The 12,500-nt window shown below is 49.5% G+C and overlaps 2 pseudogenes; both read right to left on the bottom strand.

Moving 5' to 3' along the window:
• Nucleotides 1-3,031: 3,031 nt before the first annotated feature.
• LOC142258196 (5S ribosomal RNA) lies at nt 3,032-3,150 on the bottom strand (annotated as a pseudogene).
• A 6,532-nt stretch (nt 3,151-9,682) lies between these two features.
• Nucleotides 9,683-9,801, bottom strand: LOC142258234 (5S ribosomal RNA; annotated as a pseudogene).
• Between the last annotated feature and the right edge of the window lie 2,699 nt (nt 9,802-12,500).

Here is a 12,500-nt window from a genome sequence, read left to right as displayed (position 1 = left end):
TGCCGGTACTTGCCCGGCCTCAAACTGCGTAGCGGCTGCGATCTGACGAGGGCAGGCACATTCAGTTTAGAGTGGCCGTTGACGGGTAGCTATTGCACCTGTTGGCCTTTTCGAGAGCAAGGCTGAAGTAAAAGCTTTTTGTTTTTTTTTGCTTTTTTTATTGTGGGTAGGGCCACTCTAACTCCCCCCCCTCTCTCCAAAAAAAGAAATTGTCAAAAATGTCAACGGAACCAGGGATTCCCAGCCAGTCTCCCATGCCGATACTTGCCCAGCCTCAAACTGCGTAGCGGCTGCGATCTGACGAGGGCAGGTACATTCAGTTTAGAGTGGCCGTTGACGGGTAGCTATTGCACCTGTTTGCCTTTTCGAGAGCAAGGCTGAAGTAAAAGCTTTTTGTTTTTTTTTGCTTTTTTTTATTGTGGGTAGGGCCACTCTAACTCCCCCCCCTCTCTCCAAAAAAAGAAATTGTCAAAAATGTCAACGGAACCAGGGATTCCCAGCCAGTCTCCCATGCCGGTACTTGCCCGGCCTCAAACTGCGTAGCGGCTGCGATCTGACGAGGGCAGGCACATTCAGTTTAGAGTGGCCATTGACGGGTAGCTATTGCACCTGTTGGCCTTTTCGAGAGCAAGGCTGAAGTAAAAGCTTTTTGGTTTTTTTTGCTTTTTTTTATTGTGGGTAGGGCCACTCTAACCCCCCCCCCTCTCTCCAAAAAAAGAAATTGTCAAAAATGTCAACGGAACCAGGGATTCCCAGCCAGTCTCCCATGCCGGTACTTGCCCGGCCTCAAACTGCGTAGCGGCTGCGATCTGACGAGGGCAGGCACATTCAGTTTAGAGTGGCCGTTGACGGGTAGCTATTGCACCTGTTGGCCTTTTCGAGAGCAAGGCTGAAGTAAAAGCTTTTTGTTTTTTTTTGCTTTTTTTTATTGTGGGTAGGGCCACTCTAACTCCCCCCCCTCTCTCCAAAAAAAGAAATTGTCAAAAATGTCAACGGAACCAGGGATTCCCAGCCAGTCTCCCATGCCGGTACTTGCCCGGCCTCAAACTGCGTAGCGGCTGCGATCTGACGAGGGCAGGCACATTCAGTTTAGAGTTGCCGTTGACGGGTAGCTATTGCACCTGTTGGCCTTTTCGAGAGCAAGGCTGAAGTAAAAGCTTTTTGTTTTTTTTTGCTTTTTTTTATTGTGGGTAGGGCCACTCTAACTCCCCCCCTCTCTCCAAAAAAAGAAATTGTCAAAAATGTCAACGGAACCAGGGATTCCCAGCCAGTCTCCCATGCCGGTACTTGCCCGGCCTCAAACTGCGTAGCGGCTGCGATCTGACGATGGCAGGCACATTCAGTTTAGAGTGGCCGTTGACGGGTAGCTATTGCACCTGTTGGCCTTTTCGAGAGCAAGGCTGAAGTAAAAGCTTTTTGTTTTTTTTTGCTTTTTTTTATTGTGGGTAGGGCCACTCTAACTCCCCCCCCTCTCTCCAAAAAAAGAAATTGTCAAAAATGTCAACGGAACCAGGGATTCCCTGCCAGTCTCCCATGCCGGTACTTGCCCGGCCTCAAACTGCATAGCGGCTGCGATCTGACGAGGGCAGGCACATTCAGTTTAGAGTGGCCATTGACGGGTAGCTATTGCACCTGTTGGCCTTTTCGAGAGCAAGGCTGAAGTAAAAGCTTTTTGTTTTTTTTTGCTTTTTTTTATTGTGGGTAGGGCCACTCTAACTCCCCCCCCTCTCTCCAAAAAAAGAAATTGTCAAAAATGTCAACGGAACCAGGGATTCCCAGCCAGTCACCCATGCCGGTACTTGCCCGGCCTCAAACTGCGTAGCGGCTGCGATCTGACGAGGGCAGGCACATTCTGTTTAGAGTGGCCGTTGACGGGTAGCTATTGCACCTGTTGGCCTTTTCGAGAGCAAGGCTGAAGTAAAAGCTTTTTGTTTTTTTTTGCTTTTTTTATTGTGGGTAGGGCCACTCTAACTCCCCCCCCCTCTCTCCAAAAAAAGAAATTGTCAAAAATGTCAATGGAACCAGGGATTCCCAGCCAGTCTCCCATGCCGGTACTTGCCCGGCCTCAAACTGCGTAGCGGCTGCGATCTGACGAGGGCAGGCACATTCAGTTTAGAGTGGCCGTTGACGGGTAGCTATTGCACCTGTTGGCCTTTTCGAGAGCAAGGCTGAAGTAAAAGCTTTTTGTTTTTTTTTGCTTTTTTTATTGTGGGTAGGGCCACTCTAACTCCCCCCCTCTCTCCAAAAAAAGAAATTGTCAAAAATGTCAACGGAACCAGGGATTCCCAGCCAGTCTCCCATGCCGGTACTTGCCCGGCCTCAAACTGCGTAGCGGCTGCGATCTGACGAGGGCAGGAACATTCAGTTTAGAGTGGCCGTTGACGGGTAGCTATTGCACCTGTTGGCCTTTTCGAGAGTAAGGCTGAAGTAAAAGCTTTTTGTTTTTTTTTGCTTTTTTTTATTGTGGGTAGGGCCACTCTAACTCCCCCCCCTCTCTCCAAAAAAAGAAATTGTCAAAAATGTCAACAGAACCAGGGATTCCCAGCTAGTCTCCCATGCCGGTACTTGCCCGGCCTCAAACTGCGTAGCGGCTGCGATCTGACGAGGGCAGGCACATTCAGTTTAGAGTGGCCGTTGACGGGTAGCTATTGCACCTGTTGGCCTTTTCGAGAGCAAGGCTGAAGTAAAAGCTTTTTGTTTTTTTTTGCTTTTTTTTATTGTGACTAGGGCCACTCTAACTCCCCCCCCTCTCTCCAAAAAAAGAAATTGTCAAAAATGTCAACGGAACCAGGGATTCCCAGCCAGTCTCCCATGCCGGTACTTGCCCGGCCTCAAACTGCGTAGCGGCTGCGATCTGACGAGGGCAGGCACATTCAGTTTAGAGTGGCCGTTGACGGGTAGCTATTGCACCTGTTGGCCTTTTCGAGAGCAAGGCTGAAGTAAAAGCTTTTTGTTTTTTTTTGCTTTTTTTATTGTGGGTAGGGCCACTCTAACTCCCCCCCCTCTCTCCAAAAAAAGAAATTGTCAAAAATGTCAACGGAACCAGGGATTCCCAGCCAGTCTCCCATGCCGGTACTTGCCCGGCCTCAAACTGCGTAGCGGCTGCGATCTGACGAGGGCAGGCACATTCAGTTTAGAGTGACCGTTGACGGGTAGCTATTGCACCTGTTGGCCTTTTCGAGAGCAAGGCTGAAGTAAAAGCTTTTTGGTTTTTTTTGCTTTTTTTTATTGTGGGTAGGGCCACTCTAACTCCCCCCCCTCTCTCCAAAAAAAGAAATTGTCAAAAATGTCAACGGAACCAGGGATTCCCAGCCAGTCTCCCATGCCGGTACTTGCCCGGCCTCAAACTGCGTAGCGGCTGCGATCTGACGAGGGCAGGCACATTCAGTTTAGAGTGGCCGTTGACGGGTAGCTATTGCACCTGTTGGCCTTTTTGAGAGCAAGGCTGAAGTAAAAGCTTTTTGGTTTTTTTTGCTTTTTTTTATTGTGGGTAGGGCCACTCTAACTCCCCCCCCCTCTCCAAAAAAAGAAATTGTCAAAAATGTCAACGGAACCAGGGATTCCCAGCCAGTCTCCCATGCCGGTACTTGCCCGGCCTCAACTGCGTAGCGGCTGCGATCTGACGAGGGCAGGCACATTCAGTTTAGAGTGGCCGTTGACGGGTAGCTATTGCACCTGTTGGCCTTTTCGAGAGCAAGGCTGAAGTAAAAGCTTTTTGGTTTTTTTTGCTTTTTTTTATTGTGGGTAGGGCCACTCTAACTCCCCCCCCTCTCTCCAAAAAAAGAAATTGTCAAAAATGTCAACGGAACCAGGGATTCCCAGCCAGTCTCCCATGCCGGTACTTGCCCGGCCTCAAACTGCGTAGCGGCTGCGATCTGACGAGGGCAGGCACATTCAGTTTAGAGTGGCCGTTGACGGGTAGCTATTGCACCTGTTGGCCTTTTCGAGAGCAAGGCTGAAGTAAAAGCTTTTTGTTTTTTTTTTGCTTTTTTTTATTGTGGGTAGGGCCACTCTAACTCCCCCCCCTCTCTCCAAAAAAAGAAATTGTCAAAAATGTCAACGGAACCAGGGATTCCCAGCCAGTCTCCATGCCGGTACTTGGCCGGCCTCAAACTGCGTAGCGGCTGCGATCTGACGAGGGCAGGCACATTCAGTTTAGAGTGGCCGTTGACGGGTAGCTATTGCACCTGTTGGCCTTTTCGAGAGCAAGGCTGAAGTAAAAGCTTTTTGTTTTTTTTTGCTTTTTTTTATTGTGGGTAGGGCCACTCTAACTCCCCCCCCTCTCTCCAAAAAAAGAAATTGTCAAAAATGTCAACGGAACCAGGGATTCCCAGCCAGTCTCCCATGCCGGTACTTGCCCGGCCTCAAACTGCGTAGCGGCTGCGATCTGACGAGGGCAGGGACATTCAGTTTAGAGTAGCCGTTGACGGGTAGCTATTGCACCTGTTGGCCTTTTCGAGAGCAAGGCTGAAGTAAAAGCTTTTTGGTTTTTTTTGCTTTTTTTTATTGTGGGTAGGGCCACTCTAACTCTCCCCCCCCTCTCTCCAAAAAAAGAAATTGTCAAAAATGTCAAGGGAACCAGGGATTCCCAGCCAGTCTCCCATGCCGGTACTTGCCCGGCCTCAAACTGCGTAGCGGCTGCGATCTGACGAGGGCAGGCACATTCAGTTTAGAGTGGCCGTTGACGGGTAGCTATTGCACCTGTTGGCCTTTTTGAGAGCAAGGCTGAAGTAAAAGCTTTTTGGGTTTTTTTGCTTTTTTTTATTGTGGGTAGGGCCACTCTAACTCCCCCCCCTCTCTCCAAAAAAAGAAATTGTCAAAAATGTCAACAGAACCAGGGATTCCCAGCCAGTCTCCCATGCCGGTACTTGCCCCGGCCCTCAAACTGCGTAGCGGCTGCGATCTGACGAGGGCAGGCACATTCAGTTTAGAGTGGCCGTTGACGGGTAGCTATTGCACCTGTTGGCCTTTTCGAGAGCAAGGCTGAAGTAAAAGCTTTTTGTTTTTTTTTGCTTTTTTTTATTGTGGGTAGGGCCACTCTAACTCCCCCCCCTCTCTCCAAAAAAAGAAATTGTCAAAAATGTCAACGGAACCAGGGATTCCCAGCCAGTCTCCCATGCCGGTACTTGCCCGGCCTCAAACTGCGTAGCGGCTGCGATCTGACGAGGGCAGGCACATTCAGTTTAGAGTGGCCGTTGACGGGTAACTATTGCACCTGTTGGCCTTTTCGAGAGCAAGGCTGAAGTAAAAGCTTTTTGTTTTTTTTTGCTTTTTTTTATTGTGGGTAGGGCCACTCTAACTCCCCCCCCCCTCTCTCCAAAAAAAGAAATTGTCAAAAATGTCAACGGAACCAGGGATTCCCAGCCAGTCTCCCATGCCGGTACTTGCCCGGCCTCAAACTGCGTAGCGGCTGCGATCTGACGAGGTCAGGCACATTCAGTTTAGAGTGTCCGTTGACGGGTAGCTATTGCACCTGTTGGCCTTTTCGAGAGCAAGGCTGAAGTAAAAGCTTTTTGTTTTTTTTTGCTTTTTTTTATTGTGGGTAGGGCCACTCTAACTCCCCCCCCTCTCTCCAAAAAAAGAAATTGTCAAAAATGTCAACGGAACCAGGGATTCCCAGCCAGTCTCCCATGCCGGTACTTGCCCGGCCTCAAACTGCGTAGCGGCTGCGATCTGACGAGGGCAGGCACATTCAGTTTAGAGTGGCCATTAACGGGTAGCTATTGCACCTGTTGGCCTTTTCGAGAGCAAGGCTGAAGTAAAAGCTTTTTGTTTTTTTTGCTTTTTTTTATTGTGGGTAGGGCCATTCTAACTCCCCCCCCTCTCTCCAAAAAAAGAAATTGTCAAAAATGTCAACGGAACCAGGGATTCCCAGCCAGTCTCCCATGCCGGTACTTGCCCGGCCTCAAACTGCGTAGCGGCTGCGATCTGACGAGGGCAGGCACATTCAGTTTAGAGTGGCCGTTGACGGGTAGCTATTGCACCTGTTGGCCTTTTCGAGAGCAAGGCTGAAGTAAAAGCTTTTTGTTTTTTTTTTGCTTTTTTTTATTGTGGGTAGGGCCACTCTAACTCCCCCCCCCTCTCTCCAAAAAAAGAATTGTCAAAAATGTCAACGGAACCAGGGATTCCCAGCCAGTCTCCCATGCCGGTACTTGCCTGGCCTCAAACTGCGTAGCGGCTGCGATCTGACGAGGGCAGGCACATTCAGTTTAGAGTGGCCGTTAACGGGTAGCTATTGCACCTGTTGGCCTTTTCGAGAGCAAGGCTGAAGTAAAAGCTTTTTGTTTTTTTTTTGCTTTTTTTTATTGTGGGTAGGGCCACTCTAACTCCCCCCTCTCTCCAAAAAAAGGAATTGTCAAAAATGTCAACGGAACCAGGGATTCCCAGCCAGTCTCCCATGCCGGTACTTGCCCGGCCTCAAACTGCGTAGCGGCTGCGATCTGACGAGGGCAGGCACATTCAGTTTAGAGTGGCCGTTGACGGGTAGCTTTTGCACCTGTTGGCCTTTTCGAGAGCAAGGCTGAAGTAAAAGCTTTTTGTTTTTTTTTGCTTTTTTTTATTGTGGGTAGGGCCACTCTAACTCCCCCCCCTCTCTCCAAAAAAAGAAATTGTCAAAAATGTCAACGGAACCAGGGATTCCCAGCCAGTCTCCCATGCCGGTACTTGCCCGGCCTCAAACTGCGTAGCGGCTGCGATCTGACGAGGGCAGGCACATTCAGTTTAGAGTGGCCGTTGACGGGTAGCTATTGCACCTGTTGGCCTTTTCGAGAGCAAGGCTGAAGTAAAAGCTTTTTGTTTTTTTTTTGCTTTTTTTTATTGTGGGTAGGGCCACTCTAACTCCCCCCCCTCTCTCCAAAAAAAGAAATTGTCAAAAATGTCAACGGAACCAGGGATTCCCAGCCAGTCTCCCATGCCGGTACTTGCCCGGCCTCAAACTGCGTAGCGGCTGCGATCTGACGAGGGCAGGGACATTCAGTTTAGAGTGGCCGTTGACGGGTAGCTATTGCACCTGTTGGCCTTTTCGAGAGCAAGGCTGAAGTAAAAGCTTTTTGTTTTTTTTGCTTTTTTTATTGTGGGTAGGGCCACTCTAACTCCCCCCCCTCTCTCCAAAAAAAGAAATTGTCAAAAATGTCAACGGAACCAGGGATTCCCAGCCAGTCTCCCATGCCGGTACTTGCCCGGCCTCAAACTGCGTAGCGGCTGCGATCTGACGAGGGCAGGCACATTCAGTTTAGAGTGGCCGTTGACGGGTAGCTATTGCACCTGTTGGCCTTTTCGAGAGCAAGGCTGAAGTAAAAGCTTTTTGTTTTTTTTTTGCTTTTTTTTATTGTGGGTAGGGCCACTCTAACTCCCCCCCCTCTCTCCAAAAAAAGAAATTGTCAAAAATGTCAACGGAACCAGGGATTCCCAGCCAGTCTCCCATGCCGGTACTTGCCCGGCCTCAAACTGCGTAGCGGCTGCGATCTGACGAGGGCAGGCACATTCAGTTTAGAGTGGCCGTTGACGGGTAGCTATTGCACCTGTTGGCCTTTTCGAGAGCAAGGCTGAAGTAAAAGCTTTTTGTTTTTTTTTTGCTTTTTTTTATTGTGGGTAGGGCCACTCTAACTCCCCCCCCTCTCTCCAAAAAAAGAAATTGTCAAAAATGTCAACGGAACCAGGGATTCCCAGCCAGTCTCCCATGCCGGTACTTGTCCGGCCTCAAACTGCGTAGCGGCTGCGATCTGACGAGGGCAGGCACATTCAGTTTAGAGTGGCCGTTGACGGGTAGCTATTGCACCTGTTGGCCTTTTCGAGAGCAAGGCTGAAGTAAAAGCTTTTTGTTTTTTTTTGCTTTTTTTTATTGTGGGTAGGGCCACTCTAACTCCCCCCCCTCTCTCCAAAAAAAGAAATTGTCAAAAATGTCAACGGAACCAGGGATTCCCAGCCAGTCTCCATGCCGGTACTTGCCCGGCCTCAAACTGCGTAGCGCTGCGATCTGACGAGGGCAGGCACATTCAGTTTAGAGTGGCCGTTGACGGGTAGCTATTGCACCTGTTGGCCTTTTCGAGAGCAAGGCTGAAGTAAAAGCTTTTTGTTTTTTTTGCTTTTTTTTATTGTGGGTAGGGCCACTCTAACTCCCCCCCCTCTCTCCAAAAAAAGAAATTGTCAAAAATGTCAACGGAACCAGGGATTCCCAGCCAGTCTCCCATGCCGGTACTTGCCCGGCCTCAAACTGCGTAGCGGCTGCGATCTGACGAGGGAAGGCACATTCACTTTAGAGTGGCCGTTGACGGGTAGCTATTGCACCTGTTGGCCTTTTCGAGAGCAAGGCTGAAGTAAAACCTTTTTGTATTTTTTTGCTTTTTTTTATTGTGGGTAGGGCCACTCTAACTCCCCCCCCTCTCTCCAAAAAAGAAATTGTCAAAAATGTCAACGGAACCAGGGATTCCCAGCCAGTCTCCCATGCCGGTACTTGCCCAGCCTCCAACTGCGTAGCGGCTGCGATCTGACGAGGGCAGGCACATTCAGTTTAGAGTGGCCGTTGACGGGTAGCTATTGCACCTGTTGGCCTTTTCGAGAGCAAGGCTGAAGTAAAAGCTTTTCGTTTTTTTTGCTTTTTTTATTGTGGGTAGGGCCACTCTAACTCCCCCCCCTCTCTCCAAAAATAGAAATTGTCAAAAATGTCAACGGAACCAAGGATTCCCAGCCAGTCTCCCATGCCGGTACTTGCCCGGCCTCAAACTGCGTAGCGGCTGCGATCTGACGAGGGCAGGCACATTCAGTTTAGAGTGGCCGTTGACGGGTAGCTATTGCACCTGTTGGCCTTTTCGAGAGCAAGGCTGAAGTAAAAGCTTTTTGTTTTTTTTGCTTTTTTTTATTGTGGGTAGGGCCACTCTAACTCCCCCCCCTCTCTCCAAAAAAAGAAATTGTCAAAAATGTCAACGGAACCAGGGATTCCCAGCCAGTCTCCCATGCCGGTACTTGCCCGGCCTCAAACTGCGTAGCGGCTGCGATCTGACGAGGGAAGGCACATTCTGTTTAGAGTGGCCGTTGACGGGTAGCTATTGCACCTGTTGGCCTTTTCGAGAGCAAGGCTGAAGTAAAAGCTTTTTGTTTTTTTTTGCTTTTTTATTGTGGGTAGGGCCACTCTAACTCCCCCCCTCTCTCCAAAAAAAGAAATTGTCAAAAATGTCAACGGAACCAGGGATTCCCAGCCAGTCTCCCATGCCGGTACTTGCCCGGCCTCAAACTGCGTAGCGGCTGCGATCTGACGAGGGCAGGCACATTCAGTTTAGAGTGGCCGTTGACGGGTAGCTATTGCACCTGTTGGCCTTTTCGAGAGCAAGGCTGAAGTAAAAGCTTTTGGTTTTTTTTTTGCTTTTTTTATTGTGGGTAGGGCCACTCTAACTCCCCCCCCTCTCTCCAAAAAAAGAAATTGTCAAAAATGTCAACGGAACCAGGGATTCCCAGCCAGTCTCCCATGCCGGTACTTGCCCGGCCTCAAACTGCGTAGCGGCTGCGATCTGACGAGGGCAGGCACATTCAGTTTAGAGTGGCCGTTGACGGGTAGCTATTGCACCTGTTGGCCTTTTCGAGAGCAAGGCTGAAGTAAAAGCTTTTTGTTTTTTTTTGCTTTTTTTTATTGTGGGTAGGGCCGCTCTAACTCCCCCCCCCTCTCTCCAAAAAAAGAAATTGTCAAAAATGTCAACGGAACCAGGGATTCCCAGCCAGTCTCCCATGCCGGTACTTGCCCGGCCTCAAACTGCGTAGCGGCTGCGATCTGACGAGGGCAGGCACATTCAGTTTAGCGTGGCCGTTGACGGGTAGCTATTGCACCTGTTGGCCTTTTCGAGAGCAAGGCTGAAGTAAAAGCTTTTTGTTTTTTTTTGCTTTTTTTTATTGTGGGTAGGGCCACTCTAACTCCCCCCCCTCTCTCCAAAAAAAGAAATTGTCAAAAATGTCAACGGAACCAGGGATTCCCAGCCAGTCTCCCATGCCGGTACTTGCCCGGCCTCAAACTGCGTAGCGGCTGCGATCTGACGAGGGCAGGCACATTCAGTTTAGAGTGGCCGTTGACAGGTAGCTATTGCACCTGTTGGCCTTTTCGAGAGCAAGGCTGAAGTAAAAGCTTTTTGTTTTTTTTTGCTTTTTTTTATTGTGGGTAGGGCCACTCTAACTCCCCCCCCTCTCTCCAAAAAAAGAAATTGTCAAAAATGTCAACGGAACCAGGGATTCCCAGCCAGTCTCCCATGCCGGTACTTGCCCGGCCTCAAACTGCGTAGCGGCTGCGATCTGACGAGGGCAGGCACATTCAGTTTAGAGTGGCCGTTGACGGGTAGCTATTGCACCTGTTGGCCTTTTCGAGAGCAAGGCTGAAGTAAAAGCTTTTTGTTTTTTTTTGCTTTTTTTTATTGTGGGTAGGGCCACTCTAACTCCCCCCCCTCTCTCCAAAAAAAGAAATTGTCAAAAATGTCAACGGAACCAGGGATTCCCAGCCAGTCTCCCATGCCGGTACTTGCCCGGCCTCAAACTGCGTAGCGGCTGCGATCTGACGAGGGCAGGCACATTCAGTTTAGAGTGGCCGTTGACGGGTAGCTATTGCACCTGTTGGCCTTTTCGAGAGCAAGGCTGAAGTAAAAGCTTTTTGTTTTTTTTTTGCTTTTTTTTATTGTGGGTAGGGCCACTCTAACTCCCCCCCTCTCTCTCCAAAAAAGAAATTGTCAAAAATGTCAACGGAACCAGGGATTCCCAGCCAGTCTCCCATGCCGGTACTTGCCCGGCCTCAAACTGCGTAGCGGCTGCGATCTGACGAGGGAAGGCACATTCAGTTTAGAGTGGCCGTTGACGGGTAGCTATTGCACCTGTTGGCCTTTTCGAGAGCAAGGCTGAAGTAAAAGCTTTTTGTTTTTTTTTGCTTTTTTTATTGTGGGTAGGGCCACTCTAACTCCCCCCCCCTCTCTCCAAAAAAAGAAATTGTCAAAAATGTCAACGGAACCAGGGATTCCCAGCCAGTCTCCCATGCCGGTACTTGCCCGGCCTCAAACTGCGTAGCGGCTGCGATCTGACGAGGGCAGGCACATTCAGTTTAGAGCTGGCCGTTGACGGGTAGCTATTGCACCTGTTGGCCTTTTCGAGAGCAAGGCTGAAGTAAAAGCTTTTGTTTTTTTTTGCTTTTTTTTATTGTGGGTAGGGCCACTCTAACTCCCCCCCCTCTCTCCAAAAAAAGGAATTGTCAAAAATGTCAACGGAACCAGGGATTCCCAGCCAGTCTCCCATGCCGGTACTTGCCCGGCCTCAAACTGCGTAGCGGCTGCGATCTGACGAGGGCAGGCACATTCAGTTTAGAGTGGCCGTTGACGGGTAGCTATTGCACCTGTTGGCCTTTTCGAGAGCAAGGCTGAAGTAAAAGCTTTTTGTTTTTTTTTGCTTTTTTTTATTGTGGGTAGGGCCACTCTAACTCCCCCCCCTCTCTCCAAAAAAAGAAATTGTCAAAAATGTCAACGGAACCAGGGATTCCCAGCCAGTCTCCCATGCCTGTACTTGCCCGGCCTCAAACTGCGTAGCGGCTGCGATCTGACGAGGGCAGGCACATTCAGTTTAGAGTGGCGTTGACGGGTAGCTATTGCACCTGTTGGCCTTTTCGAGAGCAAGGCTGAAGTAAAAGCTTTTAGTTTTTTTTTGCTTTTTTTTATTGTGGGTAGGGCCACTCTAACTCCCCCCCCTCTCTCCAAAAAAAGAAATTGTCAAAAATGTCAACGGAACCAGGGATTCCCAGCCAGTCTCCCATGCCGGTACTTGCCCGGCCTCAAACTGCGTAGCGGCTGCGATCTGACGAGGGCAGGCACATTCAGTTTAGAGTGGCCGTTGACGGGTAGCTATTGCACCTGTTGGCCTTTTCGAGAGCAAGGCTGAAGTAAAAGCTTTTTGTTTTTTTTTGCTTTTTTTTATTGTGGGTAGGGCCACTCTAACTCCCCCCCCTCTCTCCAAAAAAAGAAATTGTCAAAAATGTCAACGGAACCAGGGATTCCCAGCCAGTCTCCCATGCCGGTACTTGCCCGGCCTCAAACTGCGTAGCGGCTGCGATCTGACGAGGGCAGGCACATTCAGTTTAGAGTGGCCGTTGACGGGTAGCTATTGCACCTGTTGGCCTTTTCGAGAGCAAGGCTGAAGTAAAAGCTTTTTGTTTTTTTTTGCTTTTTTTTATTGTGGGTAGGGCCACTCTAACTCCCCCCCCTCTCTCCAAAAAAAGAAATTGTCAAAAATGTCAACGGAACCAGGGATTCCCAGCCAGTCTCCCATGCCGGTACTTGCCCGGCCTCAAACTGCGTAGCGGCTGCGATCTGACGAGGGCAGGCACATTCAGTTTAGAGTGGCCGTTGACGGGTAGCTATTGCACCTGTTGGCCTTTTCGAGAGCAAGGCTGAAGTAAAAGCTTTTTGGTTTTTTTTGCTTTTTTTTATTGTGGGTAGGGCCACTCTAACTCCCCCCCCTCTCTCCAAAAAAAGAAATTGTCAAAAATG

Source organism: Anomaloglossus baeobatrachus, chromosome 1 (genome assembly GCF_048569485.1).
Source record: "Anomaloglossus baeobatrachus isolate aAnoBae1 chromosome 1, aAnoBae1.hap1, whole genome shotgun sequence".
Classification (NCBI taxonomy): Eukaryota; Metazoa; Chordata; class Amphibia; order Anura; family Aromobatidae; genus Anomaloglossus; species Anomaloglossus baeobatrachus.
Note: the sequence above shows the minus strand (reverse complement) of the source record. Positions and strands in the feature narration are given on the sequence as shown.